This window comes from Peromyscus maniculatus, chromosome 6, assembly GCF_049852395.1.
Source record: "Peromyscus maniculatus bairdii isolate BWxNUB_F1_BW_parent chromosome 6, HU_Pman_BW_mat_3.1, whole genome shotgun sequence".
NCBI classification, from domain to species: domain Eukaryota; kingdom Metazoa; phylum Chordata; class Mammalia; order Rodentia; family Cricetidae; genus Peromyscus; species Peromyscus maniculatus.
In genome coordinates this window covers 123,222,174-123,250,156 of record NC_134857.1, presented here as the reverse complement: position 1 = coordinate 123,250,156, position 27,983 = coordinate 123,222,174, and the positions used below count along the sequence as shown (strand labels likewise).

The 27,983-nt window shown below is 38.0% G+C and overlaps 1 long non-coding RNA gene across 1 annotated transcript; it reads right to left on the bottom strand.

The window, feature by feature from the left end:
- On the bottom strand, positions 1-27,983 carry LOC121830531 (uncharacterized). Its single transcript, XR_013051957.1, has 5 exons — positions 27,621-27,983; positions 27,274-27,534; positions 26,744-26,823; positions 364-472; positions 1-221 (listed from the first exon to the last, which is right to left on the bottom strand). It is a non-coding gene; the product is annotated as an uncharacterized LOC121830531 (long non-coding RNA).

The following is a 27,983-nucleotide window of genomic DNA, read 5'->3' as shown; positions in this document are numbered from 1 at the left end:
CATGGTTGATGGTGGAATTTATTTTGCAAAGCTACAGTCAAGGATGCATATTTTTTTCTTGCCAAATACTATCAGCCATAAAATGTCTTCGGCACCAGTCACACCCACTGCTTCATGCTCTGTTACTTGGCATTCTTTTAAGTTCTTCCTCAATTGTCATATCTCCACAGGCCATAACAGGGGACAACAGTCAGCAGCAATTCAATTTCAGCCTCCATCTGCTGGCAATAAGAACATAAGGGGGAAATTAATGTACACTCACACACTTGTCATTATAACATCCCAAATTTGTTTTTATAGTAGGGCTTTTCTCCAAGGAAATTAAAAATATATATATTCTCAAATTTCTGATCAACAACTCACCTTGTATATGACTAAAATTATCTCTGTTTTGAAGATGTAGAGATGCTGAAAACATCCAGTCAAGGCAACAAAGCATTTCCTGGTGCAATGTAAGTATTAGGAATCCTCTCTGGAAAGCATAGTGGTATTTATTAAAAGGCTGATAGTCAACATCCTAGCCAGAAAGCAGGCTATATAACAGATCACCATGTTATAAAAACATACAATGAAATATTTGCTCTTTTACCCAGAACAGCATCTCTTTATTTTTCTTCATGTATGTAATTCTCCTCTCCTAAGCACAATACCTATAATCTCCCCAACCAGCCTTGTGATTGTGAGAAAGTTGGTTAAATTTACTTGCCTCTACTTCTTCCTCTGTGAAACAGAAATAAAGATAAAAGATCACTCACAGATTTGCTCTGAGAATTAACCAAAAAGTTCTTAGAAGACTCCATAACATACAGAGTGGTCATAATCTAGATGTTTTAGCTATCATGAATGTTTGCTAAATATTATCATTAGTAAGATCAACATTATCATTACTTATGGCAGCTTAAGTTTAGAAGAGATATTTGAGACTCACCATTTCATTTCTCTCTCTCTCTGTCTCTCTCTGTCTCTCTGTCTCTCTCTCTGTCTCTCTCTCTCTCTCTGTCTCTCTCTCTCTCTCTGTGTGTGTGTGTGTACACTTCTGGATGTGCCTTATGCATGGATATGGAGACCAATGGTGAGTAAGCCTCTGGTCATTTCCACATATATCATCCATTTTGTTCTCATTGGCCTGGAACTCACTGATTCAAGTATACTGGCAGCTAGCAAACTCCAGAGATCTGCTGTCTCCTCTTCCTCAGCTCTCTGGTTTCAAATGCATGTCATTGTCCCCTGTAGCTTGAGTTTTCTCCAGTCTCACTTGGGCCTGCAGCTGCTCAGACCCAAATAAGCACACAGAGACTTATATTACTTTTAAATTGTATGGCTGTGGCAGGCTTCTTGCTATCTAGTTCATTTATCTTAAATTAACCCATTTCTATTAATCTATAAGTTGCCATGTGGCTTGTAGCTTACCTGTACTTTTACATCTCGCTTCTCATGGTGGCAGCAGTGTCTCCTAACTCAGCCTTCCACTTCCCAGAATTCTCCTTTCTGCTTATCCCGCCTATACTATACTTCCTGCCTGGCTACTGGCCATTCAGTGTTTTATTTATCAATCAATCAGAGCAACACATTGACAGCATACAGAAAGACATCACCATCAGTCCCCAGCTTTTTTATGTGATTTCAGGGAATCAAGCTCAGGTCCCCATTGAGTTTTCAATACTTTGCTGATTGAGTTTTCACCCTAGCTCTGTTTATATTTTTGGAGCAATAATTTTTGCTCCAGCTAGAAGGGTAAAGGAATCATTAAATCACTAGTGAATACTAATGATCCATATTTACCTGGGGTTTATAGACCTTTTCCTTCAGTGTGTTTACTAATATGCCCCCAATCTTTAAAGGAAACACAAGTCATAAAATAAGCTTGCGCCATTTCATAACTATTCTCCATATAATCAAAGAGTTTAAGGCCCTGAATTGAAAATGGAAATCTGTCAATCTATTATTTTCTTTCCATTCTCAAATCAATATCCTTTCTTTAAAGAGATATTAGATCTAAAGCTGACTTTGCTTCATGAAAATAGCATACTTAGGGTTGAGGTAATTATACAAATAAGCACATATCTTCATATGCATACAATAATAACAACAGTTTATTTCTGATGGCTTGTATTGTGCTCTCTGGAGAAGATTTTATGACAGATTTCTGATGAGCAATCCTATAAAAAGCAATTATGAACCAATTATCCATAGGACAATCTTGAAAAGCCTACTTGTGTTCATTCCTAATCAAGATGCAAAGAACTTTTGAAAGAGAAGAAGTGTGCATATTATGCAGACAAATAGTATACATAGCATGCTGTACTGTCAAGGAGACATGGTCTGTCACAGTTTTCAGGTTGATCTTTATTCTCCAGCTCAGACTGACAGCTGTGATGCAATGTGATTTAACAGGAGGGTCAAGAAGATCTCTTTTCAGTATGTAAATGCACCTTGATGTCAACAGATGTGACCAAGAGGAAAGAGGCCAGAATTTCAAAAGCAACACAAGAGTGCCGCAGGATGCTCCCAAAACAAAGCCCAATTTGGAGAAGCCCAGATCCTCTATTAATCTCTTATTTAGCAATTGTATTTGAAAATGTCTTTCTTCCAAGAATCTAAGGCTGCTACTAGAGAGAAACTACATATTTGTAATCGGTCAAATCCTATACTTGCTGTGAACTTGGACTCTGCAGGGAGTCAGAGTGTATAAAAATTAAAGAACAGGCATGAGCATGAGGACGGAAACTGTCCACAAACACTGCTGGTGAGAACCATACACACAAAGATCAACCAACCAGGATGGCTCCAGTTAGTCTCTGCAAGCATTATTCTTAGCTTGGAACTAGTTATGATTTTATCAATACCTCAATTTCAAGACAAAAGGCAGAATTGTTAAGTTATATAATTTCATGAACTGAGAGAGAATATTTTTGAAGAAGAGAGTTCAGTATGGATGGAAGTATAGATCTAAGAATGGAGGGGTAGAAACTGAACATGGGCAAATACTGATAGCACTGATGACTCAGGAATCTGAGACAGGAGGATTGCTTGTGTTTGCCACTTTAAGACAGCCCAGGCAGCACTGTGAGATTCCCATATGAGGGAGAAAAAATTAGACTATCTTGAGATAATAATTAGCTTTCTAATGGAAAAGAAACTGACATACTAAATGAATATAATTTAGGAGAGTTGAAGAGTGGAAATATTTACAAAGACGAGGGTAAGGTTTAAGGAAACTACAAAGGATATTGTTAAATATCCTAAGGAATAATAAGTACTAATTAATGATGAGACTTTCCTTTGCATGTGAAGGAGGGAGAAGAGGAAGTGACTGTTAGTTGTAACAGGAATCTTAGAGAGTCTTATTAATAAAATCAAACCCGGGGCCAGGTATTGGGGTGAAATGCTGGATGGTCAGAGAGACAGAACAAGCCATAGCTAACCTCACCTGGCCAACTTCTCAGCTGATCTTGTTTCCTCAGACTGGAAGCCTCTGTGTCCTCATATCTGAATGGCTCTCAGCTGAACTGTGCTGCTAGAAGTCTGAAAGCTTAACCAGCCAAATGCTTCTAGTTTCTGGTCCTCACGCCTTATATACCTTTCTACTGTCCACCACCACACCCTGGGATTAAAGGCTCACTTTCTGGGATTAAACATGTGAGTCACCATGCTTGGTTGTATCCTTGAACATATGAATTTCTGCCTAGCTCTGCCTCCCAAGTGCTGGGATTAAAGGCGTGTGCTACCACAGCCGATCCTCTATGTTTAATATTGTGGTTGTTCTGTCTCTGACCCCAGATAAGTTTATTAGGGGGCACAATATTTTGGGGAACACAATACCACCACAGTTAGTAAAACAGGAAGACTAGACAGGGAGAGCACTGAACCACAGACATTCACAGGGAAAAGACAGAGAGAACCAACATGCTAATCACGTTGTTGTATCCTCTCCTGATTTGCAAGCATGCTTAATGATACTGACGGTATCTCAAGGTTGGAGAAAGCCTACAATGGCCAACATCTCCTGTGTCTCTGTCAGCTGAACTAACAGCTTTATCTTTAAGAGAGAAATTTAAAAAATAAAAATGGACATGGCAAGATGGGGCTTCCAACAGACTGGATTTTATCCACAAATTTATTTTGTCGATTTCTACTCTGCCTTGTAAGGACCAAACATTTGGGAATTATTGTGTTTATTTCTCTCCTTAATTTAAAAACACAGGTTGTATCAATGGTTCTCATGTTTGAAAACTTCAATTTGTATTCTTATAATATACACCAATAGCTACAGTTATTATCAGAATTTATATCAATAAAGCTTTTCAGTGCTGATATATCATCTTGAAACCTCAATCACTATGAAAGTAAAATTTGACAGGAATTCCCCAAATTTCTTTTATTTTTTCTTTTTTTTTTTTTTTTGAGACAGGGTTTCTCTGTGTAGCTTTGCGCCTTTCCTAGAACTCACTTGGTAGCCCAGGCTGGCCTCACAAAGATCCACCTGCCTCTGCCTCCCGAGTGCTGGGATTAAAGGCGTGCGCCACCACCGCCCGGCCGGAATTCCCCAAATTTCTGAAGATCTTAGGAAGATGATCAATTGAAATAGGATGGAGAAAAACTAGAAATTTTATTTACATTTATCTTGCAGCACATTTGTTTTAAGTTTCTATTTAAAAATGTTTTATGATAGACCTCAATATTATTATATTGAATCTATATTACATGGATTGAACATATTTACAAATTAAATAACTATTCAATTTATTGGAAGGTAGTATTGGTGAAGTGAGGTTTGTCAAAACTCCATCTTTTCCCTAAAATGAATAAGAACACTGCTAAGCAGTTGCCAGTCATCTTTTTAAGTGCTCTAGAAATTAACCAAATGCTCCTAGTATCTAGAAAGGGTGTATTCAGGAAATTTGGTTGACTTTCAATAGTGTCACTCAACTTTGTAATATTTAGGCTTGACTCTAGTCCTGCATCATTCTTCCTATCACTAAAGTGCTGAAAACCAAGAGGTTTTAACGGGGTGCTAAATATGAACCACAGTGATGGAGAAGCCATTGGAAGGTGGAGAGCATTTGGAATTTCCACCAACGTCCTATTCCTGTAGAACTGTCACCATCAGAACTGCCTTGGAGTCACTTGGAAAAGGCCTATCCTCAGAACCTTTATGTGATGACTTAAATATGAAGGAGTAAAACAAGTTGTACATCTGGGCATCTATATATCCCTCCTCACAACAGAGTTAAAGGGAATTGATAAACATCTTATCTGATTAGGGTGTTCAGGTCACTTGGAATAATCACAAAGCCCCAAAATTAAAAAGAAAATTCTGGGTCCTTCATAGAGGAATTTGTACAGTTCTTACATATTCCTGGGAAACCCAGAAAGTCACTTGCATGGGCAAAGCTGTGTAAATGTTAAGAAAAATCTTAAGTCCTGTCTATTCTTATCCATGTCAGGTGAGACTTGAGATTCTGTGTAATCTTGTCAAGAAATTGTACTGGAAGAACTAGATATCTTCATGCCAAAAAAAAAAAAAAAAAGAACTGAATTTCCAATCTTATATCATATATACAAATCAAATCAAACTTGGTTGCCATCCAAAATATAAGATTTGAACTTTAAAATCTTTAGAAGAAAACAGACTGAGGCTTTACTGTCCTAGAGCCAGGTAATGCTTTTAAATAAGACACTAAAAGTGAATTTGTAAATGTTAAATTGGACTTCATCAAAATGTTCTAAAACCACTTTGGTCCTATAAAACATATCAACAATATAGTGCAAAGACAGCCTGCAGAATGTCAGAAAAGTTTCAAATGAGAGCTCGGATAAGAGTGTACATCTAGGTTATAGAGCAAACCCTTGCAATTTAATAATCAAGTGAAAATTACCACAATTTAAAAATAAACCAATGAATTAGTAGAAATTTCTCTAAAGAAAATATGTAAATGGCCAGTAGGCATATGAATATTCTCATCCTTAGTCTTTAGAGAAAATATAAATTAAAAGCACAATGAGAGATCCTTCTTACACACTAAATAGCAAAAATTTAAAAAAGGTATTGCGAAAAACATGGGAAAATGGAACTATACTATGTTACTGGTGAGTATGTCAAACAATGAACCCTTCTTGAAAGTTTAGCAAACCTTCCAAACATTAAACACAGAGTTAACATATGATATGACTCCACCTCTCCATCCCTAGCTATAAAACAAGAGACATGAAAATATTTTTCCACATCATTTAAATTATAATGACATCATCTTAACAACCAAAAAAAAAAAAAACCTAGATCAATTTACATGTTCATCATGAGCTAAGGAATAAGACTACAAACTATGGTATATCTATACAAAGGAGTACCATTTAGCAAAAAAAGAAAGTACTAATGTACAGACAACACAGATGAACTTTGAAAACATTGTACCAAATGGAAGGGGCCTGTTACAGAAGATCATACCCTACTGTTTCATTTTCATAAATTATTTGAGACAGGTAACCCCATATAACCAGGAATTAGTTAAAGATCTCCAAGAGTTAGAGGCAATAATTGTTAAGGAAGAGAGTTGCCTTTTAGGGTGATGAAAAATTAACAATGGTAATTATCACAGAAAACCTAGCACAGCTTATTGTTATATAACTTGCCACTATGCTGAATCATACCTTCTTAAAAGGTAACTTTATGATCTGTAACTGCATCTCAATAAAATTGTTAGAAATTTATTGAAGTTCATGGCATCTTAAAAAAAATACTGGCATATAAGATAAAAATAACTTGAAATGGATCCTGATTGCTGAGAGGTAAATTCTATCAGATCGGTAGTCTGAAATATATCAGATTCAGTGTTAGTTAATGTAAAAACAAAACAAAAAGCCAACTTCAAACAAAGTCAGTAAAAGTAGACAGATTGTGAAAAATAAAAGATAAAGCGAAAAAAGAGACAAAAATAAGAGAAAACAAATAAAAATGTACACAGATTTTCAGTAAAAAATTAACTAGAAATGTGACTTCCATGAGTTAGATTTTGAATTGTATGGATTTTGGCCTGAGGACATAATGAACCACAATATTTGTCCTGTAGAGGTGGGTGGAGTCTAGGGAGTCAGAGGTGGAACTGCTGGACAGTGAAGGGGAGAGAGGAGAGAGCAGCCTGACAGTGAAGGGGAGAGAGGAGAGAGCAGCTGGACAGTGAAGGGGAGAGAGGAGAGGAGAGAGCAGCTGGACAGTGAAGGGGAGAGGAGAGGAGAGGAGAGAGCAGCTGGACAGTGAAGGGGAAAGAGGAGAGGAGAGAGCAGCTGGACAGTGAAGGGGAGAGGAGAGGAGAGAGCAGCTGGACAGTGAAGGGGAGAGGAGAGGAGAGAGCAGCTGGACAGTGAAGGGGAGAGAGGAGAGAGCAGCTGGACAGTGAAGGGGAGAGGAGAGGAGAGAGCAGCTGGACAGTGAAGGGGAGAGGAGAGGAGAGAGCAGCTGGACAGTGAAGGGGAGAGGAGAGGAGAGAGCAGCTGGACAGTGAAGGGGAGAGGAGAGGAGAGAGCAGCCTGATACAAGTGGATTGGGTAAACAGTGCGGACACTGATCCCTGAGTCGACACACTTGAGACAGAGCACAGAAACATGGCTGGAATTAAACATGAAACAACCAAAACCAAATGAATGGCACTAATAAATCTTAACTGGCATTTGTGCTGCCGCACACAGCATGGGACCACACAGTCAGGCCTGATGGCTCACTGCTACATCCCAGCACTCTGGAGTCGGAGGCAGGACGATCTAAAGCACATGCTCCTCCTCAGATTCACAGGTCATTTGCAGCCAGTCTGCACTAAAAGGCCCTGTCACACAAGAAGCAACAACAAAATCAGTCGTGTTTGCTGGCCTCAGCAATAACCTAGAGACCTTCTTTGAGCATTTTATTGAAGCCTCAGAAGAAACAGGGGAGTAAACAGAACAGATTTCCAAGACAATGACATTTTTTTCAAAATGGGGAAAAGAAGCACAAAGTTATATAAACTTCTAAAATCAGCAAACAGAAAAAAATGAAGAAACTAGAGTTGTAGGTGTAACAGACAACTGCACAAAACCAAAGGAAAAGGAAATCATTGAAAGTGACCCAAAAGCCCCAATTCAACATAGTGTGGAAATGCTAAAAAAAAAAAAAAAAAAAAAAAAAATCATTCTATCATTAAAAGCTGAGGATCATAAAATTCTGGCCCAGTGTCATGAAGGTGTTAAAAGAAAACAACACCAGCAACAATAAAAACAAAAAACATTTCAACCACATCTTTTGTATTCAAACATTAGTAAAACTACAATCTTGGATGAAAAATGTAGGGAAAGTAAGTTACAAGCAGACATAAAGGAAGAGAATTGTGGAAGGAAGCTCCAGGGCTGAGGAGAAATAAGAATTACTGAAAAGTCCATCCTCCAAAGGAGGAAGTTCACTGAAGGTAAAAATGTGTGTTAAAGATAAGTAACTCTCATTTTTTCTCTGCATTTCTGTAAAATTGTTGTGAGTGCTCAAAGCACAATTATATCAATGTCTTTTGTGGTTTATGTAGTATATAGACGCAAAATAGATGTTGACAAGGTTTAAGATGTGGCACACACACACACACACACACACACACACACACACACACACACACGCCAGGTATACAGACAAGTTTTATTAAGTCCATGTGAAATGATACAATATTAATCCTAGTCTCATTATGAAAAATAAGCAAGTGTATGTATTTTCTATATAACAATTACTAAAAATGTACAAAGACAGTAATGTAAAAGGGAAATCAATAAAACAAATAAATTGACCCAATAGATTAAAGAACATATAGAAAGCAGGAAAGACGTGGAAGCAAGGGTCTGGGAGGGGGTAGGGCAGTTTTCTCAAAGGGGCATAAAATAATGAAGATGTGAATCATCTTGTGCTTGATAAATAAACTCAAACAACTATTAAAAGCTTTTCCCCAAAGAAAACTAGCAGTCTTGATAAATTTGATTGCACTCAGTCAAATATATAAGAAGAAACCTTAAAAAAACATCTAGAGAAGCAGAATGATTACTAGCTTAGCAGTAAGGCCAGTGCAATCCTAGTTGACAAAGACATTAAAGGACAGTTAGAGGTTAATCTCCCTCATGAGCAAATATTCAAAAAATGCTTACCAAAAATATTACAGGATTGGATTTTAGATTTATTCACAGTATCCAAATGATAAAAATATTCAGGTACACACAAATGGAACATAGTCAATGTGGTATGTTCATAGAATATTGTTTAGCAATTCAAACAGCAAGCTATTGAGAGACACACAACATGGCTGAATATTAAACTACATTGCGTGAGAGATATCTAACACAACAGGACAAGAATGGCAGATTCTCATATTAGAGATTTAAAACAAAGAAAGAAAATGTGATGAATGTCTGAGGAGCAACTTCAGCCCTTAGATCACAAATGCAGGAGTTGACTGTTAAACCCACCCACAGAATTTTGTGATGGTCTGTATTTCAATAAGGGCTTGAACTGCACTGAGAAAGTAAAAAATTCGGAAAGTGTTTTTATACTTAAGATCCATGAATTGCCTTCTACATTAATTTTACATTTAAATGTGCCCAAAATATTGACCTCTGTCAGTGCCACAGATATTGAAGTATTTTGGAAGTCATTGATATGTGAGCCCTTTCAAAGAGTAAAATGAATGGATGAATATTTGTATGACCAGATTAGAAACTACAAATGATTGAAAAAAAGTACAATGAAATGTCAATTTAAAATACACAATAGGTCCCCCTGCACAGTTCTTCAGCTTCACCTATTTATTACTTTTCCTGATAAAAAACGATGGGAAATTAGTTGGACTTTCCAAAGTTTACACTCAGGGAAATTTCTCCTTTGGGATTTGAATGACTAATAATTAACATAGTCCTGCACAAAAATGCACTTATCTGAAGAAGGCACACTCTGTGCATCCATTATGCAGAGATTGGTATTGTAGCTGTGGAAGGAACTGTGCCAGCCTCCCTCTCACAGGTCAGGACTAAAGACCCAGTGCATTGCCTTCTTCATTCTCCTCCCTTAAATCTCTCATCAAATAGACCATTTGAACAATCGACTCGGGTTGTTATTACTTCTATGCCATTATCACAAATTTCCTCTGGGCAAATGCTCATTTTTAAAGCAAATGCACCAGAAAAAGTGTTCTGCCAAAAGTTTCTGGTTGTTCCCATATTCCATGAGCTTCAGAGTCCCAGCTAAATTGATGAGCTGCTAATGCCTCTTCTCCTTCTTCCAATTTAGTCCATACAAAAAGAGAAAGTTGGAGGAACAAAAATACCCAACTCAAAGAAATGAAGGAAGAAATGAATAAATACGATTTTCCCAAGGCCAATAACCCAACCCTCAAATTTACCCTTTAGACTTCCAAAGCTTTGGGGCTCAAGAGTGTTGGCCTTATGTGCAGATGGAGTCTAATTGTGACTGTTCTTAGACTTGGAGACTAAGCAGGAATGTCTCTACCCAAGTATAAGAAAACAGAAAAGTTCAACATGTAAGAAAAAAAAACCTGATGTATGGAAATGTGGATTCTACAAATGACTAGATCTGGAGGACATAAAGAATTGTCACAAAAGCATTACTTGTTTTGTGTAGAGACATGACGGAGTCCATAAACTGCTTGCTGTATAAGTGTGAGGCCCTAAATTTGAATCCCAAGCATCTGTTTAGAAAAACAAAGTCAGGCAAAGTAGCACATCCCTGTAATACAGCACTAGATAGGCAGAGGCAGGCAGATCCCTGGAGCTCCCCAGCCTCATTCTATTCAAGTCAGTAAGCTGCAGGTACATTGAGAGACCCTGTCTCAACAGTAAAAGTGAAGAGTGACCGAAGAAGTCACTGGAGGTTGACCTCTGGCCTCCACACAAATGTGTGCACACATGCATAGGTCTCTACACACACACACAATATTTGGGCTGCATTCTCAGTGTAAGTAGATATTAATCATATCTTCATATTTGTGTTCTCTAGCATCTGCCACAAAATAAAGTTAAGTATCGTTTTGAATGAGTAAATGGATTTTTCTTATTTTAAAATGTAACTTTTTAACAATTGGAGCATAAACACAGACATATTATACCAGGTTGGGATTGAAAAAATGCTAATTGATAATGCAAAAATAAGTAAAACAGCCAAGTCAAAAACTCTGGCTAATTCCAGCACCTGAGGGACTGTGAAGTTAATGGGTATCATTTTCTCTAGTAGTATAGTGACTATTAAGTTGCCTATGTTAAAAACTAAACAAAAAACCCTACTCAGACTTACAAAAGCAACCCTAACTACTAATCTCAATTGATTAAGGCAAAGAGGCACTCAGTGTAAGATGAAGACAGGAGACTCAGCAGTTAAAAGCACTAGTTACCCCTGCAGAGGACCTGGCTGCCATTCCCAACAGCCCCCGGTAGTTCTTAGCATCTGAAACTCCAGTTCCAGGGAATCCAACTCCCTCTTCTGGCTTCTGTGGTTATTGTATGTGCATGTACACATACATACATGCAGGCAAACACTCATACACAAAAAATAAATATTTTTTAAAGTAGGAGAGGGTTAGTTTAGAAGAAAGATTTCAGTGGGAAAGACAATGGAATGAGGGAAGGTGATGAAGGGAGTGAAAATGACCAAATTTTAACTTTTACTTTTATAAATAAAGAGTAAAAATTTTACACTATGGTTGAAAAAATATTTGTAAGATGATGAAAAGGTGACTTGAAATTCAAAACTGGGGAAATTTTCAGACACAAACGCAGTCGGTGCTGAGAAGGCTGAGACATGAAGCTTCTGAGTTCCAGGCCAACCTGGGCTACATAGTACAAAACAAGACCTCTCGTCAAAGAGGAGGAGGAGAAAATAAAGCAACAGACAAAAATATTAGAGGAAGAATACAGTGAACTAGAGCTTCTAGATTTTATAATAGAGTTTAGAACTAAAACAAGATGGAAAAAGATTAACAGAAGGAGAGCCATACTTCAGAATATCCTGGCAATTTGTTTACCTTTAAGCAATGATTTTCAGCTTATCTCATGATTTACGATAGCTATTGATCCATGTTATGGTTCACCCCTTTTCTCCACTAGTACTGAAGACCCAAAACACTGGAAATTTTTATTTTCTGTGCTCTCTTCATGCTCACTACCTAAAATTCCATTTGATATTGACTGAATGAACTCATTTTTTATTAATTTAAAAGAATCTGTGTAATATTCAGAGGTGATGGTATTTGGAGGGAGAAAGCCATCTGTATTTTTAGAAAAGCAATTAAAACCCATTAGTCTCAGATTTTTCCTCTGATAAAACAAAAGCAGTACTTCCCCTAAAAACTTGTGGAATTCTAAAACTCATTAGTAAATAGTTTTCTTCTGTGTAATGAGGGACTAGAACAAAATTTGTTTATCCAAAGTCTAAAAATTACTGCTCATAGTAATATCTTAAAGAAATGTTTTGTTAAATTGGAAATTTTATCAAAATAGTGCTCAAGAGGAAACAAAGAAGACAGCTAAAAACAAATAACTGTCGATCTGAAAGAACTAAAGAATAAGAAACCAGGTAAGTTCAAAATCAACAAAAAGTAAATAGAAGCACATGAATGAGAGGGATGTTTACCATAGAGAAAAATGACCACCACTGCTCAGTGTTAAAGGTGTATAGAAATGACTCAGAATATACTAAACAGGGATAGGAAAAAGTAAAACTAAAAAAAGATTTGGTAAGATGTTTCAGCTGGTAGAAGCGCTTGCCTCCAACCCTGATGACCTACATTTGACCTGGATCCTACTTTACAGAAGAGAGGGCATTCCCTCAAGTTGTCCTCTAACCTCCACCCACTCACCATGGCACAAGCATAACCACATACACATAGACAGGTAGACACACAGCATGCCCACATACACATAGGTAGACAGACAGACAGACAGACAGACAGATGATAGATAGATGAAACAAATAGATGATAGATAGACAGATAGATGATAGATAGATAGATAGATAGATGATAGATAGATAGATGATGATAGATGATAGATAAATAGATATAGATAGATAAATAGATATAGATAGATAAATAGATTGATAGATAGATACAGAGATAGAGATAGATAGATAGATAAAAATGTTAAAAAGTAATTTTGAAACCCTAAATAATAAATATATATACCTGTATTAGCTATGTATAATGTAAGCATTTCGATATTAGTATTTGTGGATGACAGATAGGTAGAGAATAGATAGTATATGCTCTCATGAACAGATGCGTGTGTGTTTGCTTTAGTATTTTGAACTTCAGAATAACCAACTTAAGACTGGAGTGACTTGAGATGGAAAAGCAAGGCTGAACTGGAGCAGAATGACAGCATTTTCTTAACAAAGTTAGCATCTCTCTTGCTTCCAAAGTGAAAACAAAAGAAAACCGAGGAAAACTCCATCGAATCCCATTTTTTTCATCTCACTCCAAATTCACTGATACCTTTTAGGTTCTCTCCATTTCCTCATGCAGTACTTCTTTTTGCTCAATATTAATAAAAAATGTCACTTTATTAGATATTTGTGGTGACTTTGCCTGGTATGGAACTCATGTCTCCTTCCAGTACAAAATGTAAACCAAACATCTGCATCCGTGTAAGTTACTTTAGAGTTGATTACAGGGAGCAGAAAGGACAAACGGGAAAAGGACAAAAGAGAGAAGACAATAGAAGCCTGCATTGTATAGGACCCCATGGAGGATGAAGGGGGCTCAGTCTCACCAAAAACACCCCAAGGAATGGAGAATATCACTCTCTGAATAATGTGAGGACATATTATCTCAGAGAATCATCAGTTCGCCAGCTTCTCTTCACTACTCATGAGAAGACACCCCAGAGGGTATCAGCTCCAGGTCTCCCTCAGGTTTCTCAGGCTCTATTCCTCCCAGCTTCTGTGAATGAGAGAAGCGAGGGCAGAAAAATGAAAGACATGCACACACCAGGTCTGCACTGAAGCATGACATTATCTGTGAAAGCCTCCAGGATTTGTGGAGGCTGAGGTTGACACTGAAACCAGAAGGGATGAGAAAAGTATGCTGCCAAGATCTAAGAGGTCTTCTCTTTTTTTGATAGAGTGCTTCCAAGTTTATAAGCTGAACAGCCATGGTAAACTCTTTTCTATTCTTATTTGTAATCCATTTGGCCAAATTCACTTTGACAATAGTGAGAGATATTTCTATAACTGGGATTAAGAGTTTATATAAGTTTAAAAGAAATCTGTTATTAAAGATATGAAATACAAATATATTCTATAGTTCATGAATGTGTTATTGAATATTATATATTTATTATATTTATAATTATAAAATACAATGTATTTATAATTTTACATATGTATTATATATTAGGCATGTGAATCATATCTTATTTATATCTTGTACTCTAAAGTCCTATTCTTTAGCTATAAATTCTTAGTTTCTTAAAGAATAGGGTATCACCAGGTGGTGGTGTTGGTACACTCACCTTTAATCCCAGCACTAGGGAGGCAGAGCCAGGTGGATCTCTGTGAGTTCAAGGCCAGCCTGGTCTACAGAGCGAGATCCAGGACAGCACCAAAGCTACACAGAGAAACCCTGTCTCAAAAAAAAACAAAAAAAAAAAGAAGTAAAAGAAGGAGAAGAAGGAGGAGGAGGAAGAAGAGGAAGAGGAAGAGGAAGAAGAAGAGAAGAAGAGGGTATCATCAACAAAAAATAAAAAGTATGGGGGAAATGCAGAGAGCAGTCTGTCTGTCTGCTGTCCAACTCTTCATATTTCCTCAAATTCATATGCTGAAACTTGATCCCTAAGATGAAAGTACCAGGAGGTGTCACTTTGAGGAAATGATTAAGAAACAATGATATGTGTGTGTGTTTGTATGTGTGCATAATCCTCTATCAGCTACCAATTTTACATGTTTACTTATGCATTTGTGTATATATGTGTGCACTTGCCATGGTATGCATGTGGAGGATGGAAGATATAACTTAGATGAATTACTGCTTTCCTTTTACTGTGTGGGTTCCTGGGCTTGAGCTTATGTCCTTAAGCCTGGGCAGGGGCAGGGAGCAATGTCTTTACCCACTGATCCATCTTGTCCTTTATCCATACTCATTTCAACACACACAACATATTTTACATATTGTACATAGCTTGTATATATACATATGTGTGTGTGTATAATCTGAATTATGGAATGTCTTTAGAGCATTCCTTCTTTATGCTTGATTCTTTGTTAACTGGCATGTATATTATAGCACTCATTTACCTCTTTGGTGTAAGCTTCTATTCCCACCATCTTGTGATTTCCCAAATATCAAAGAAGACTAGAAGTCTACAAAGTTTCTCAATCGTCCTCAAAGCTTTTTCAAGGTACTAGTAGCAATAAGACAGTGGTAAAACAATTTTTCCTTCTTCTGGATCCCACTGTATGGTAGCTGATGCATTTACTGTAAGTAGCCATCGTAGGAGAGGATGTGGGCTTATGCCAGCCTCCAGTGGAATGGATGCACAATCTCCATGATCTCTGCCTTGATCCAGGCCACACACCTTTGACAGATTTTTTTCTCAGCTGCAATGCCAACTCCAGCATGGTGCAGAAAGGTCACACTCATTATAGCTATCCACACAGTCTAGCAGGCTCTAGATCCATTGTCTTCATCCTTTTACACCTGTTCCTCTATCCCTTTCCTCTTTTTTTCCTGTCTGTTGTCCAACTCCTCGAATCTCCTCAGACTCACATGCTGAAATTTGATCTCCAAGATAAAAGTACCAGGAGGTGTCACTTAGAGAAAATGATTAGCAACTAGGGCTGTGCCCTCCTGGAACTAATTGTTTTATGAAAGGGATTCCAGAGACTTGTCCCTCCCGTCTGTGACTACATAGGGAGGAGATAACATCTTCACATTAGAAGTGCTCACTAGACAGTGACTCTCCTTTCTGGAACCTTGCCTTTGGACTTCCAGCCTCTCAAATTGTGAAAATAAAATCCTGTTGTTTCAAGTACCCAGTTCATGGTGAATTACCCTAGCTCTCTAAGTGGGTAAGACTTCACCCTAGTGCCTCTGACGCACACTCTTAATTCTTCAAACAGAATTCTTCTGGAAGTAGTTCTGAGTCTTTCCTTTCCCAAGTTGACCTTTGTTTATAATATACATATGTTGGGTGGGGAGGGGGGAAGTACTTTTTGTTTCTTTTTACTTCAAAATTTTGTAGAGAATTCCAGAATATTTTTGTCTTATGAGAACAAAATCTAGAAAGTAGCATGTCTTTTGTCACATCGTATTTCCTATTTTCTGTTTTTTTTGTTGTTGTTGTTGTTTTTTTTTTTTTGTGCAGGGGGGAGACTGACACTTGCCTATGTGAACCCCCTTTCTTTACCTTCTTCTCCCCCAGGTGTTGTTCATGTACTTCTGGGTCTCCCACCATCACTGTCTACACATGCACACAGGCAAGAGCCTTCATAAATCTTGTGCACTTAAAATTCTGTTTTGGCATCTGTTTATCCAAGAATCTGAACCAACACAGCAAGGAATGCAATTCTGAAAGATTATTCCAGCTTCTGATTAGAAGAATTTAGTGGAAAACACATCTGAAGCCAAGGAGATTCCTTCCAAGATCTTTCTCTAAAATGTGCTGTTTTTGTTACACATACCTACCTGTTCATGTGTGTATGTGGATGCACATGTGAGTATATGGGCATACAATGAAGACTAGTGGTCAACATTGGGAGTCTTCTTGAATTATCCTCCACCTTTCTTTTTTTGAAGCAGAGTCTCTCAACAATTTGGAGGCTCATTGATTCAGCAAAGCTGGTTGGCCAAAGAGCTCCTGGAATCTGCTTGTCTCTGCCCCACTTTGTCACCCATGTGCTGAGGTTACAGACTACATACAAACTCCTTAGAACTAGGTGTCTGCATGGTGTTATGTAGCTGAACTCAGTCCTCCTGCTTGTGGGCCAGGTAGTATACTCGCTAAACCATTTCCCTAGCTCCAAAATGTGCTTTGAGTAGCTTTTCATTGAGTTAAAAATTTGCTATGGAGGCTCTTACATTCATAACTTAAATAAATTTATCTTTTAAAATAAAGCTATAAGCCAAACCACCACACATTCAGGAAAAAAATCATAAAAAGCAAAGCAGAATTGAAAAAAAGAGCATCAGTTCATGTTAAAAGCAAAGGAAGAGAAGAAAATACTAAAATCACAATAAGTAAAGAACTAATGTACAAAATGGGCCTGACTTCATAAGGCAAACAGTTGACTATAAGGTACTATGAAATATTGCAACCAAATATACATTAATAAATGAATATATTAATATATAAATAACTATATAACACATATTATAGAGTTACTTTTACAATATCACTCCTACACTAGTCAGAGCTCAGCAGAAGCACGAGTCAGAGGCTAGAGTCTCATTCTTTTAAGAATGGTTGAATGCGGAGGAACAGAAGGACTCACTCTTCTATCCTGTGCCATTGTAAGTCTCTTTTTCCCAAGCTCCCTCTCACATGAATGCAATGTCTACGGAAAGGCACACTCTGTGCACTCTGTGGTTGCACACTCTGTGGTTGTGCCTGGTTAGCAGGTCTCGGTGAAGGCATAAATTCCTTTCTCAGTGGAGAACATATGGGGCCCAAAGAAAGGAAGAAAATATATTGGTTGAAAAACAACTAATTAAAGCTGGTGACTGGACCAGAAATATCTTTCAACTTTTCACTAAATCATTTAGAATTAGTCTCTGATAGAAAGTAGAAAACTTAAAAATCCTTCCATGACTTTAGGAGTTATTTCTTCTGTTTTTGCTTACACATGATGAAAATGACACAGAACATACAGGCTAAAACTAGCTGTGAGTCTGTGGCTTCTGTTAAATTTCCCCAAACTCCATGAAAGTAATGTATTAACACAAACTTGTGTCCTCAGAAAGAGAAAAAAGACCAATTCATCAATGAAGACATTTAGTAAAAGTGCAGTGTGGGGGCACTGGGAAAACACTGGGTAGCTAATCTTGGGTACTAATATCACCTTTCCAGCTACCCGATCCAGAAAACCAACAGCTATTTAAGCCCTTCTTCTCACCGTAATTGATCTGACTCTACTTTGTCAAGTCTTCCTAAATATCTCCCTGAACCTCATCTGCATTCCAGCCCCATAGCCTCAACTCAGGGGTAGACCACTCCCCATCTAGATCATTAAAATAGACTTCTAGCTGAGTGTCCTGGTTCTCCACTATCACCTCGTCAGCCAAACACTGACATGGACACTCAAATTATCTAATTCTTTGAACTCTAGAGTCTGAGAGCTACAATGACTTCTCATTGGCTCCCAATGAAAGAAAAGGCTCACCAAGCCAACCAGTGAAATGAGTTTGACTAATACTTCTCAGCCTTTCTCAACTCTGATTCCTGCTCCCTCATAAATGTTGATCAAGTGATGTGCAATTTCTATGAAACTTTGTAGTAAAATAAACAGGTAAGTCTAAGCTGTGTGATAATGTTTTTAAATTACAGAATTGATTTTCATATATGGGTCAATTATCATTGGCTCTTTCACTGTGTATATGCGTTTTCCATAGTTGTGTAGTATGGTGCAATGTATATATACTGTACAATACATACATTAATATATATAATATATATATTATATATATACTGTACCATATATTTTATGTTTTAATATCAGGTTAATCTGAAATCCAAATATATCACTGAAAGAATATTGATTGTTTTTTTAACAAAATAGGTACTTTAACGTTCATATTTCACTTCAGAGAATATGAAAAATTTCAGACCGACAACAATAACAGTAATAAGCATCATACAGAGACAATCATTGTTCACAGCTCAGGTGTTTATTCTTGGTTCTCTTTCTAAATGAGAGATAGCTCAGCTAAGTGCACATACTGTTCTTGAAGGGACTGAGCTGCAGTGGCTCATAGCCACCTCAAACTCCAGCTCCAGGGTGTCCAATGTCTTCTTACAGTCTCTGGGATACCTGTACCTAGGTACACATATACACACCCAGACACAAAAGCATAACTAATAATAAAATGAATTTTAAAAAACTGTGGTATTTAAAAAATAAAAACACATGATCATCTTATTAGATGCTGAAAAATCCTTTGATAAAATCCAACACCCCTTTAATCAAGACTGATAAAAGTCTTGAAGATATCAGGGATATAAGGGACATACCTACACATAATGAAACCAATATAGAGCAAGCCCATTGTCAACATCAAGCTAAATGGAGAGAAACTCAAAGCAATTCCACTAAAACCAGGAATAAGACAAGGTTGTCCACTCTCTTGATACTTATTCATTAGTGCTTAAAGTTCTAGCTAAAGCAATAAAAGAACTAAAGGAGATCAAGGGGATACAAATCTAAAAGGAAGAAGTCAAAGTATCATTATTCACAGATATTATAGTACATCTACAGCTGATAAACACCTTTAGTCAAATGGATAGATGTAACCAATCTTTTTCTGTCACACCTGCCAGCTCCCAAATAACCACATGAGACTTCTTATTAATTATGAAAGCTCAGCCTTAGCTTAGGCTTGTTTCTAACTTCTAACTTATATTAACCCATTCTATTCATCTATGTGCTGTCACATGGCTCATGGCTTTTAGCCCTCTTCTTGCATATCTTGCTTCCTCTGCAATTGGCTGGCAACTCAGCCTTTTTTTCTTCCCAGAACTTTCTCTGTCCCTAGAAATCCTGACTAACCTCTTCCTGCCTAGCTATTGACCATTCAGCTCTTTATTAAACCAATCACAGTGACACATCTTCACACAATGTAAAGGAATATTCTGCAATAGATAGATATAAGATTAATGTTTTAAAAAAATCAGTATTCCCTCTTGAACAAAAATATCTTGATGTAACTCTAAACAAGCAAGTGAAAGACCTATATGATAGGAACTTCAAGTCTTTGAAGAAAGAAATTGGAGAAGATGTCAGAAGATAGAAATATCTCCCATGCTCATGGATCAATAGGATTAACATAGTAAAAATGGCCAACTTACCAAATGCAATCTAAAGATTCAATGTAATCCCCATTAAAATCCCAACACAATTCTTTCAGAGCTGGAAAAGACAATACTCAACTTCATATGGAAAAACAAAAAACTCAGAGTAGCTAAAAACAATCTTGTACAATAAAAGAACTTCCAGGGGTATCACCATCTGTGATTTCAAGTTCTACCACAGAACTATAATAATAAAAACAGCATGGTATTGGCATTAAAACAGACAGGTGGATCGAAGGAATCAAATCAAACATTCCGATGTAAATCCACACACCTATGGACAACTGATATTTGATAAAAAAAAAAAAAAAGCCAAAATTATACAATGGAAAAAAGAAAGTATCTTCAACAAATGATGATGGTCTAACTGTACATTGGCATGTAGAAGAACACAAATAGACCCATATCTATCACCCTGAACAAAACTCAAGTCCAAGTGTATCAAAGACCTCAACATAAACCCAGATACATTGAATCTGAAAAAAGAGAAAATGGGAAACAGCCTTGAGCAAATTGGCACAGGAGACAACTTCCTGAACAGGAGACCAATAGCACAGATACTAAGATCAACACTTAACAAATGGTACCTCATGAAACTCTAAAGTTTTTGAAAGGACACCACCAATAGGACAAAATGGCTGCTTACAGAATGGGAAAAGATCTTCACCAGCCCCATATCCCACAGAGAGATGATTTCCAAATATATATATATGTATGTGTGTGTGTGTGTGTACATATATATGTATACACACATACATATATATATATATATATAAAACTAGACATCAACAAACCAAATAATCCAATTAAAAATGGGGTACAGATATAAACAAATAATTCTCAACCGAGGAATCTCAAATGGCTGAGAAACATATAAGGCGATTTCCAACATCTTTAGCCATCAGGAAAATGCAAATCAAATGACTCTGAGATTCCATCATATCCATCTGTCATATGGATAAGATCAAAAACACAAGTGACAGCTCATGCTGGAGAAGACATAGAGCAAAGCAAACATTCCTCCACTGTTTGGGGGAATGCAAACTTATACAGCCACTTTGGAAATCAGTGTGGCAGTTTCTCAGAAAATTGAGAATCAATCTACCTCAAGACCCAGCTATACCACTCTTGGGCATATATACAAAGAATATTCAATCATACCACAGGGATATTTGCTCAACTATGTTCATAACAACTTTATGTATAATAGCTAGAACCTAGAAACAACCTACATGTCTCTCAACTGACAATGGATAAAGAAAATGTGGTACATTTACACAATGAAGTATTATTCAACTATTAAAAACATGGACACCAGGGAATTTGAAGGCAAATGGGTGGAACTAGAAAAATCATCCCAAGTGAGGTAACCCAGACCCCGAAAGACAAACATGGTGTGTATTCATTCATAAGTGAATATTAGTTGTAAAACAAGGATAACTATGCTGCAATCCATAGACCCAGAGAGATTAGAAAACAAGGAGGGTTAATGGGAAGGGGAAATCGAAGAAACTCTGTGAGTGGACTGTGGGTGGGTGGGGATGGGTACATGAACCATCAGGTTGGGAAGAAGTAGAGGGGGAGAGTACTGAAAGAGACTACTGGAAAGGGGGACATTCCTGAGTTAGGTAAGAACCTGGTACAAGGGAATCTCCCAGGAATCCACAAAGATAACCCTACCAAAGACTCCTAGTAATAGAGGATACATGGCCTGAACTGGCCATCTCCTGTGACCAAGCAAGACTCCAAGTGGAGGGAGTGAGAAACAAACCCAGCCACATAACCTTCAACCTACAGTCTGTTCTAATGGGATGTGCTGGGGGAAGAGTGACCTAGAGATTGAGGGAGTGGCCAACCAATGACTGGTCTAGCCTAAAACCCCTGACACTGCCTAGAGCACCAGGACCCTCAGGCTGGATGACTCAGAGACCTAGAATGGAACAAAACATGACAGGAGGCAAAAAAAAAAAAAAGATGCCTAATGATATCCTGCTATACTCATAGATTAGTACCTAGCCCAATTGTCATTAGAGAGGCATCATCCAGCAACTGATAAAAACAGATGTAGACCCACATCCAAATGTCAGGCAGAGTTTGGGGAATCCAGGAGAAGAGGAGGACAAAGGATTGTAAGAGCCAGAGGGGTGAAGGACACCACAAGAAAATTCACGGAATCAGTTAGCCTGGGCTACTAGGGGTTCACAGAGACTGAACTGATAATGAGGGAGCCTGCACAAATGTTACACTGGCACTCTGCATAAATGTTACAGCTGTGTAGCTTAGTCCTCTTGCAGGACTCCTAACAGTGGTAACAGGGGATGTCTCCGACTCTTTTACTGGTTTTTGGCACCCTACTCCCTGTACTGAGTCTCCTTGCCCAGCTTTAATACATGAGGAGGAGCTTAGTTTTGCTGCAACTTGATACACCATGTTTTGTTGATACTCATGGGAGACCTCCCTTTCCTAAACAGAAATAGAGGAGGAGTGGATTGGGGATGGGAACAGAGGAGTGGGGTGGGGGAATGAACTGGGCGGAGAAGGGGGAGAGCAAACTGCACTGTGACTGGGATGTAAAATAAAAAAATTAAATCATATTATTCATGAATTAATTTGGTGTAGCTCTATGTATGTGTTCACACTATGGCATGCACATGAAGGTCAGAGAATTCCTTTCAGGAATTGATTCTCTGTGTTCATTCTGTAGATTCCAAGGATCAAACACAGGTGGTCAGGCTTGGAAGCAAGTACTTTAACCTGCTAAACCAACTCAATCAGCCCCATTAAATGCTTTATAAATGCATTTTATTAGGGATGCAGTTTATTTAGTCACTCTCCTATTGTTTATCTTTAAACATCAACTAATCTTTAACTACAAACCTAGTTATTGCTTTATTGTAGATTTCTACCAATCTGGGCTGGAAGAAAAGGATACTTTTTGATTTCTGTAGACTTGGTGATGATGTTTTCAGGAAAGTGTACTGTCCCTATAGGAAGATGTTTTTCTCACCAATATTCTTACAGGGCCACGCACCATCTTTATAGAAGAGTATTTGGCATTTTAGAACTAGATTTACTTTTTATGAGTTGAGCACTTTTTCGTAGGGATATTGCTTCTATGTTTCTATTGTGAATTGTCTAGCCGTGGCCCATTTTTCCATAGGAGTATGAAATAACACATATTTTGACAGCAGGTTTCAACACACATGGGAAAAAGCTATATTCATGGAATGTGCCTTTGAACCTGTATTCAAAAAATCTCAGGCAGAGGTTAGTGGAGAATAAAGCAGAGTTGCTTTTGCTTAATGACACAGGTGGGGAAAGAATTTGTAGAACATGTTTTTCTTGAAAATAAAATATCTGTGGCTCACCATGTGGGCACAGGAACAAATCTACAAATCGGCTCAGAAGTGCTTTCATAGCTGGAGCCGCTGGGTGCATGGTATAAATATCTGCCTTTTGTATCACAACATCCCTGTAGAAGGGAAGAACTAACCGTGCTTTCAAGACTAAATTTAGGAATTGATAATTCACAGGGCAGAGAAGCTAGAAACTTCAGAGACATCTTTGGCATATCCCCTGCCTGATTGCTAACCGGTTCCTGGCAGTTTTTCCTGAGTGTCAATGCAATACATCCTTCTGGAACCATCCTCTTGCCATTACATTAGGCAGAGTTATGACACCTCACCAAGACCTCTGCAGGAGCTTCCTGAAGTCTAAAATCACTCCCAATTAGTGGCTGTCCTTGAATTAATGAAGAATTATACTTACTAAGTATGATTGTTTGCCCTCAAATAGAGCAGGAAAAGCAATAGAGAAGATGTGGATAATAGAGTATGCAAAATGTTACGCATAGTTCATGAAAGAAAAGCTAAACCATTTCTTTATATTCTACCAGTCTTTCCACTTAAATAAAAATGGGATCACCCTGCTTCTATGCAGAATCTCTGCTATTTTCAGGGCAGTGTTGTTATTGTAAATTCATTGTGTATTGTCTTAGATATTTCTTCATGAGAATTTTTGAGTACCTATGTGCCATGATATGGGCATATAGGTCACCTGCAATATTTGCTATTATAAGCAATGTCACAGAAATCATCTTCATAATTACTTTTTTTTCAATTTTTTTCTTTCATTATTTAAAAATGTTACTTTTTAATTTGCTTCCAAAGTAGCTATGAGGGGCCTGCTGTCTATCCCATTCTCATCCTGATGACAAGGGAGTAGCTCTTATTTACTTTTTGACTGAATTATTTACTCCCCATGTGAATTTTCTTTACCTCTCTTGTTTGGTGGTCTATAATTACTCATTCTTGGGTCCCACACTTTTCAAAACAGCTGGGACATTTCTCCCCATTATTTCTTTAAATAGTTCATCATATTTTTCTCTTCCTCCTGGGACTTCAGATAATGGCGGTTCTGTCTTCTATACCACTTTGCTTTCTTGGGTACCTCCTCTTTATTCTTTCCTTCTGCCATCAGGGAGAGTTTCTCAGTCTGATCCTTCAGTTCATTAGCTGTTTCTTTAGCTGTGTTCATCGAACTCTACCATATCATCACCCTTGCGACTATTTCCTCATAACATGCACTTGTCTCACACCTGTTTTAGACTCCTCGTCTGCCCTAAACATGCATTCACAAAGATATACGTAATGCATGTATTCCATGAAGCTGATGAATGCAACAGTTAGACACATCCTTACAGACCACAATTCCATGTCTTTTTCTGGTTATCTACCACTCTGCTGTTGTGTGCGCAGTGGAAGAACCGAGGTACTCAAGTCCTACTTCAGATAGACCAGGGAAGTCTATGAAAGAGAAGTATAAGCCTAGCACATAGCTGCAAATAAACACCCAGTTGTTGTCGCCCACTCTATTTGACTGCAACCCCACCAAGAAAGTCCTTTCAGAAAGTCTTCCCTTAGTAGCAAAGCCAATGGAAGAGTCAGCATCATAGTCCACCAGGCGTGGGGCTCAGATGGAAATGCACATGACTGAGTGAAGAAAGCGGCTGTGCAGGAATCTGTTCACCCATAATTCTTTAACCCTTGGGAACTTTTGCTGTCTCACCTTGATCTATATCTCAGATCCAGATACCCAAAGTCTGTGCCAACAGCTAAACATCAGGCATTCATGGTTTGTACATGGTAGCAGGAAAGATCAAAACAAAAATTAAAACTTTCACCCGCAATTTATGTTTTCACATCCATATCCAATCACCCCGTACCTCTGGTGATGTCACTCATGCTTTTTTGTATGTATCCAGCCAATGCCACAGACTCAAAAGTCAGATCTCCTGCATGCTCCCACACTGGTGTTGCACATTATTGTGATATTGTTTGCCTCTGGAGCCTGTTTCCCATTTTTTTCTTATTGTCTCTAGGACTGATGTTGGACAGAATGTCCAGTAGTAGTCCTTCTTATTTTCCATCTTGATGGACTACAGAAGCTTAAAATGCAATATTGATTCATATCCATGCCAGATTCTCTGAGATAAGTCCCATGGAACAGCATGTGTAAGTCATTAGGGCTTGCCAAATGGCCAGAATTATACATTGAAATAAATATATTGATCAGTCTTTTATACCTAATCATGTTTGTTCAATTTGGTGTCTTCATAAAGAGACTGTTATGAAATTAGGTGTGTCATAGCCAACTATACTGGATATTTCTCATACAACGAACCACCTCTTTCCTATCTCTGCTCTTGTTGCTTATAATAGCATTGGCTTTGTTCTTTGCTGGGTTTCCTTTTAATATAGATTATAGATGCTTTCCCTAGTCCCCAGTCACTCTCCACTTATATTTTGTGACTTCCACTGTACAGCATTTTGGTCATAGATATATTGCAGTACAATATGTTTTAATTACCAACTTTTATAGCTGAAGGATCCCCTACTGTAGCTAGAGTTTTCCTGCCTTGCCCACAGTCAGGACAAATCTTTGTCACCCACCAGTCCCACAGCTGCTCAGACCCAACCAAGTAAACACAGAGATTTATATTGCTTACAAACTGTATGGCCATGGCAGTCTTCTTGCTAACTGTTCTTATAGCTTAAATTAATCCATTTCCATAAATCTATACCTTGCCACATGGCTCGTCGCTTACTGGCATCTTCACATGCAGCTTGTCCTGGCAAGTGGCTGGCAGTGACCCTTCTGCCTTCCTGTTCTTTTTTTTTTCTCCTCTCTGTTAGTCCCACCTATACTTCCTGCCTAGCCACAGCCAATCAGGTTTTATTTACTGACCAATCAGAGCAACATATTTGCCATACAGACCATCCCCCAGCACAGCAAAGTGCAGACCATCTCAGACACCTGCACTCAGGCCCGTGGTCCTAATCATCCTCTATGCGGACCTGCTGGGTAAAGTCATGAGGAACCCAAGAACGGGCTCCCACAGGACATACAGAACATCCCTTACAGGACACACAGCACCCTACGCTGTGACACTCTTCTGGGTAGAGACTATCTCTGTCATCTTAGCTTGCCAGGACTTTGAGGTTGGCCATCTATATTGGCAGAACCAACAAATGAATTTACAAATACTCAACAGAGCCCAAATATAGTGTGTAAAACACTTTTAAGCACTTTTATTCAGCTTTCAACACCACTTGTGTTATCATCTCTACTTTGTAGATGTGACAGCTGAAGTTAAAGAGAAGAACAGGAAGCTTACCCAAAGTAATGCTAGGATGTGAATTCCTGTGAGTTCCAAGGTTGAGATTTGATCATCAGGACCCATAGTTCTTGCTGGTTCTGTGGATAGAGAAACTTAGGAATATTAGTCAATAAAGAAGATTGACATTTTTCATTGGCAGCTGCTATTTCCAGTATTTGAGAAATACTGGCCAGCTATTTCAAAATAAACCTGAAACTAAAACGATTAAATTATGTTCATTGTGAGAAATAAACTAAACGGCTCCTTTTATAATAATCATGCTGAGAGACTATCAAAGAACTGGCTTGAAAACATTCATTCTCCACATGTGACCTGCCCATGTGCCCATTTCACAGTCCCACCTTCAACTGCCCTTTAGCTTGTAGAGAATTTTTGTTATTTCATGGTAAGGGACAGGATGGAGATCTAGTGTTAAAAGAAAAACAATTCTAATAGAACATTACTTGAGGTAATGAGTTGAGTCCTGACTATGTGCTCTTTCATCTCTGCTACTGCCCCAAGAAATTTGAAGTAAAAATGATTCTCACCAAACAAAGTGCTCAGGAACATCCTGAAAGCATACACTGGGTTGTCGAATTCTGATGTCCTGATGGATACATATAAGATGACGCACAGTATTTCCAGGTCAAGTTTTCAATGGTCTCTATCATCTCCTGCCTGGCCGTCAACCAGACCAAGAAAGTGGAATGGATGGCCTATGCCACCTGATCTGCTCTGCCATCCTCTTGTTTTTACAGGCATGGAGACATAGTCCAAGGTAAATGTCACTGATATGTATTCCCCTAAAGCTGAATAAAAACAAAGGCAGAGTTTATTGATTTTTTAAAATTAATTTCTTTCTGCCAGACTTCATTTAGGCTCATTGCCTACTTACTTTGAGACCACCTGGGCAAGCAGAAATTTCCATAGCAGATTCGAAACATGGGGAAGCAAAACAATAAAGATCTTTAAAGGGTACATGTCGATAGCTCTCCTGGCTAAGGGGAGAAACAGAACTACTAAAATGTTCTGGAGGTACATGGAACATGACTAGACTCAGCTGTCACTCTCCTTCCTGAAGCTGGAGATTCTTGTTTTGGAAGATTCTTGGTCTGGTCACAAATTTCCATTCCCATTTATATACCGTAAATATCCATTGCATTAAATGCATGACATTCAGGGCACTTTGGCAAAATATATGTTGGGATTATTAAACACAAAAGATAAAAAAAAAATCCTATCACCTTGAAGTTTCTTG